The sequence below is a fragment of the Schistocerca serialis genome, chromosome 2 (genome assembly GCF_023864345.2).
Source record: "Schistocerca serialis cubense isolate TAMUIC-IGC-003099 chromosome 2, iqSchSeri2.2, whole genome shotgun sequence".
NCBI lineage: Eukaryota > Metazoa > Arthropoda > Insecta > Orthoptera > Acrididae > Schistocerca > Schistocerca serialis.
In genome coordinates, this window is record NC_064639.1 from 795337560 (window position 1) to 795343228 (window position 5669).

Sequence of the window (5669 nt, forward strand, 5' to 3'; positions counted from 1 at the left end):
CGGAAAACAATACCCAACTAGCTGCTGGCTACCTGCATCAAACGCCGATAAACAACTGAAGAACAAAAAACAAACTGGATCTCTTTCTGGGTGTTTCTTCTCGTTTTGGTATTAGGGCGTGGTCTACGACACATCTTCATGCATAACGTTTCGCATCTTCAGGCTTTTGAGAGACTTTTTTAATTGGGAGTATAACTTCAGTGACGTATTAACTTCACAAATATTTGTCATTTTGCATAAAACGCCCACACTGATGAATTGTAAGATGGTGCTGAACTGGTTCAGTGTTGGATTCGCTGTAATCTTCAGGGTGTGATCGTTGGCACGGCCTTTGTCGGTTAGAAGAAACTACTCACTAAGTTTAATTTGCATTATCAAGGTAGCTCGTTATCGTAAATAACACGGATTCCCATTAGTTTCCGTCTTTCGTATATTTCCAAACAAGTAAACTGTTTCCCAATGATAAACTAGGTGTCACCGAAATACAACTCCCGACGACTGCACAGGTAAGACTCTCTCTTACGGTAGACCAAAGCTGTCTATTGCAACCTTCTCCGTATCGCTCACTAATACTACATCTCTTCCCACGAAGCGCGAGACAGAAGAACAGAGATACTACAAGTGTAAACCGAGAGTCTAATGATTTGCACACCTACCGACGAGAGTCTTTAAATTTACTTTATACAAGTTTTTAAATAAATATTTCAAAATTTAATGAGAACATTCTTCTAGAGAACTTAATAAAATTAACAAATTTACGTTTTTTTGTTGGGCAACGGCCTTGCCGCAGTGGATACACCGGTTCCCGTGAGATCACCGCAGTTAAGCGCTGTCGGGCGTGGTCGGCACTTGGATGGGTGACCATCCAGGCCGCCGTGCGCTGTTTCCATTTTTCGGGGTGCACTCAGCCTCGTGATGCCAATTGAGGAGCTACTCGACGGAATAGTAGCGGTTTCGGTCAAGAATACCATCATAACGACCGGGAGAGCGGTGTGCTGACCCCACGCCCCTCCTATTCGCATCCTCCGTGAGGATGACACGGCGGTCGGATGGTCCCAGTCACTCGTGGCCTGAAGACGGAGTACGTTTTTTATTAATTAACCATAAACTTATTCAGTTTGGAATCGGTAGTTCACAAAGTATATCGCTTACATAGAAATCGATTTACAGATTTTTTTTTAATGGTACGATCTATACTCAACAGTATCTAAGGGTTTCTATTACGTATTGGGGTTGATTCCATCACATACTAGGGTCTACAAAGATACAGTTAACATTTTGAAATTTTTTCGACTTGCTGAGCCTGTTCACGCACTAACTGCAATGTCATAGCGACTGATGATGTCTGCAACATTAGGAGACGGAACGTTTGCTACGGGAACATATTGTCTTGCATCACGGCCTAAGGCTCATATAAGAAGAAACACTGTTTGAACTGTACAGTTAGTATCCTTGCCTGTACCGATGAGGAGTCCTGCGTAGAAGGGACCGATCACCAAACAATTGTGTTCTCCCCCCCCCCTTTTTTTTTAAAAACCAACCAACCAATCCTGCGTAGACAGGCGCAGAGCTGTAGTGAACGGTGCGCGAAATCTGCTGGCAACTGGTCCGACTGGTTGCCGAGAGCCGACGCCAGGCCGCCCACTCCGCGGCCCACACACCTGCTCTGTTCTGTTCTGTTCTGCCCTGTGCAGTCTTCCAGCGCGAGGCCATTGGGAGTGGACTCCCGCAGCGTCGCCCACGGCCCTGACAGGCGTGCCAACGCGGCGCCGCGAGCAGACAGTCCGCGTTTCACAAGACGGGAGGCGTCAGTAACGCATTCACACATGACGGAGTCACGGCCGCCCAGGCACTCCCCTCGCATTGAGCGCGGGCGTGGGCGAAGCCCGCTGGGGCGCTAGCCACACATGTAGCGAAGCCGTCACCTAACAAAGGAGAAGGGCTCGTTCCGTAGGTACTACGTGAGGTAGCAATTTCTGTCTTAGAACGTATCTACACTGGCGTGCAAAACTAAAGGACGAAAGTAACTTTGGCACGTTGTTTCACTGCCAAATAACGTAGTTAGATGAAACTTCGACCGCACACTGAAAGAACTGCTACACTATAGTTCAGAAGGTAACTGAAAGAAATACGCAATGAGACGAACAGAAACAACTATTTTGTACTACTGTACTGTTACGACTTCTGGCACCACTTGTTACGATTCTGAAACATTCGTTAGCAGCAGACACAGTGGCTGCGCCAAAGACTGAGATGGCATGGAGTTTTACAATTATTTATTGAAGTTTCTTTACAATTTCTCCCTCGTCGTTGCTGCCCAGCCCTGCGGATGCCTCCGCCTGGCTGCTGCTGTGTAGATTCTCCGACAATGCGCGCAACACGCGCCGCTGATCGCACTCGGGAGCCTCAGGCCACCAGTGCTCCGCTGAAGCCAGGATGCCCTGTGGTTGAGATGGACTCGTCGCCGCTCGGCGTCCCAGTACGGCACGCCTACGAAGCCGCGTCGCCGTGAGGTTAGCTGCCGACGCCTGCTGCACCGGCGGCCTGGAAGCAGTCAGTCGCGATAACTGCGAGGTCCCGTCATGGACGGACCACGCGCCATGGAGCCGGGTTGCCGTGAAGTCCGGGCGTCAGTCCCCGGCGGCGCCTGTGACCGAGACCGCGCTGCGGCTGGTCCTGCTGTTCTCGCTGGAAGTTCTCGCTGTAGATAGTCAGCCATGGTGCCGACCGAACTCGGGCCGACCTCCAGAACTGAAGATAACATCTGGCGGCGAACAGATGACTCCTGCGAGCTGGAACAGACTTCTGGAATCGTCACCTACGAAGATTGAACATTCGGACACGGACCACGTCCATCCTCAGATCCGAACTGCTTCCTAGTGGCTTCTGTCTGTTGCTGCCTGCGCTCCACCATTTATATCCGGCAGGAGGACCTTTTTTACCCTCGGTGGTAGCTTTTTGTTATTACTCCCGCATTATATTGCAGCATAACTTAGTGTGCTGGCCTCACTTCCCCTTACTCAGCACTCTCCAGGCTTCGCTCGGCACTCGGTCTGTGTCCGTCCTTGCACCAGTCTGTTGGTAGACTGCTGATGTCAGCAAGGCTATCTGTGCCTGCCTACTTCGCAACGCCTCGGTCGCCGGCGTGCCTCTGTTTTGCTGTGTGAAGCAACGCGTACTACATGTGGCCGCAACAGAACAATTTCAGCATTAATGCATTTTAGAGTGTCTGAGATTCATGTGTTTACAGTAGAATCTTCAAAAAATTTGTGGTGAGAAATATTCCCATTCCACGCTTATAAAAAAATGTCTTCAACCTTTTACTTCTGAGTGCAGATATCACGTGCGTGTTTAAAAGTATGCAACAACAAAACTTTTATGGCAGCGCGTCGGTAGGCTAAAAATCACGTTTATTACAGAATCAATTAACTATTCTCGAAGTAATGAAGACATCAACATGATGCAGTAAGTACTCTTGAGCCACAGCCTAAGTCGAGTGTGATTACGTTATTCAGGAAACCTCGGATCTGTCAATGAATCACTTATTTACTTTCTGGGTGGATATCTGGAAACTGCCCTGTCGTCGCGTGAAGCACCTCACCTCGCTAAGCAAACACCAATTTCGACCAATGTCAAAAGATAACCTACGGCTTTATTGTCCTATTCCCGCCCCAGTCGAATGAAGTGCACAAGATTACGCACAGGAGAGAAATGATATAAAAAGTTCTCTGAGGACTGTGAGTTATATTTTTTGACGGCGTTCCATGGGCTCTCAAGGAACGGCCATCTTGGACAAAATCAGGAGTTCGTTTTTTGCAACAAGTCCTTTATACGCTACAGTCTGGAACCGCGCGACCGCTACGGTCGCAGGTTCGAAACCTGCCTCGGGCATGGATGTGTATGATGTCATTAGGTTAGTTAGGTTTAAGTAGTTCTAAGTTCAAGGGGACTGATGACCTCAGAAGTTAAGTCCCATAGTGCTCAGAGCCATTTGAACCAATTCCTTTATAATGATTAAAGACAGATGGGAATTTCATGGCGCCTTTAATGGATACACCAAGCTTGACAGTCGCGGGAGCAAAGTCCAAATCGTAGCCAGCAATAACTGGAGATTGGAGAATTCTGCTGGGGAAAATCGCAGATAGTTTTCGCATTTCCATCGTTGTTCGAAGACTGTGGGGCGAGGAAACGTTACTGATTTTATGTGGTTTGCAGATTCCGACTTCTGACTGCGAATATTAAACATTTTAAGCATTCCAACTCACGCACTTGCAGAAAGGATACAGAAGAACGAGAAGTTTCCCCATGAAGTTAGATACTTTAGACTGAAGTTTATATGTAAGAACGTTCTTACTATCACCACTCGTCCTGCGAATGTGAAGCTAATCTACGAACTTCTTCTCGTCCAGTTTATACCTTTTCATTTCTTAGTACTCTTCGATATTCGTGTTTCGCATGAAATAGGATTGACACAAGTGAGACTGTAGGTTCAAGAAGTGAAGAAATTGCTTTCAGGCTTGTTTAGTGCCACAGGCATCAAGTACAAACAAACGTAAACAAAACACAAATCAGATGAGTTAAAATTCAGTACGGGCATTATCCACCCATAGAGAGTTATCTTTTAAGTTTTGAGAGCTTGAGTCCACAGAGAATCTAAAGGACGTACTACAATTGCCTAATTATACAGAGAAGCGCTCGCAAAATTAGAGAAAATGGGAGAATTTATCTAAGTGTTGTAACATATCCACTGTCTGGGCACCATCCGCCTATGAAGTAAGTAGATACTAATGTAACTTGCTTGTCAGATACCCACAGCCAAATATTAAACGTGGACGAGTCGGAACAATTCTGTCTTGGTGCTTAGTGCCAAACTGTATGTCGTTCATCATCACAGTGAAGTAAAAACTGGAGGGAAGTAGCCTACGTCTGTCATCTTGGTGTCAGCAAGACGACAGATTGGACTTTCACGCTGCAGTGGAGTGCGCGCCTATTTGAAACTTACTTGAAGATTAGAACTGTGCGCTGGACCGGGAAACGAAACTGTGACCTTTGTGTTTCGTGGACAAGTGCTCTACCGACTATGCTACCCATGCACAACTCTCGATATGCCCTCACAGCTTCGCTTCCGCCAGTACCTCGTCTCCTACATTTCAAACTTCACAGAAGTTCTCGTACTCAACATGCAGAACCAACTCCTGGAAGGAACGATATTACGGGGACATGGCTTAGCCACAGCCTCGGGAATTGTTTCCAGAATTAAATTTTCAGTCTGCAGCGGAATGTGCGCCGAAATGAAACTTCCTGGCAGATTAAAACTGTGTGTCGGACCGAGACTCGAACCTGGGACCTTCGCCTTTCGCGGGAAAGCTCTCTACCGACTAGTATGAACGAACGAATTTAGGAACTGGCGGAAGACAGCTGTTAAGCTGTGAAAAGTCACGAAATTAACGCTCGCAGGAGCAATCATACCATGTCATGGTGCATTTCGAAGTAATTTCACCGAAAATTCGCATAAAACATTGACGTGCGGACATGTTTTACGCAGGATTAATAAGTAAGGTTCGAATCCTGCCTCGGGCATGGGTGTGTGTCATGTCCTTAGGTTAGTTAGGTTTAAGTAGTTCTAAGTTCTAGGGGACTTATGACCTAAGATGTTGAGTCCCATAGTG

General features: G+C 47.0%; 1 pseudogene; it reads left to right on the forward strand.

Annotated features, from left to right (window-relative positions):
• Positions 1-771: 771 nt before the first annotated feature.
• LOC126459042 (5S ribosomal RNA) lies at positions 772-889 on the forward strand (annotated as a pseudogene).
• Positions 890-5669: the final 4780 nt, after the last annotated feature.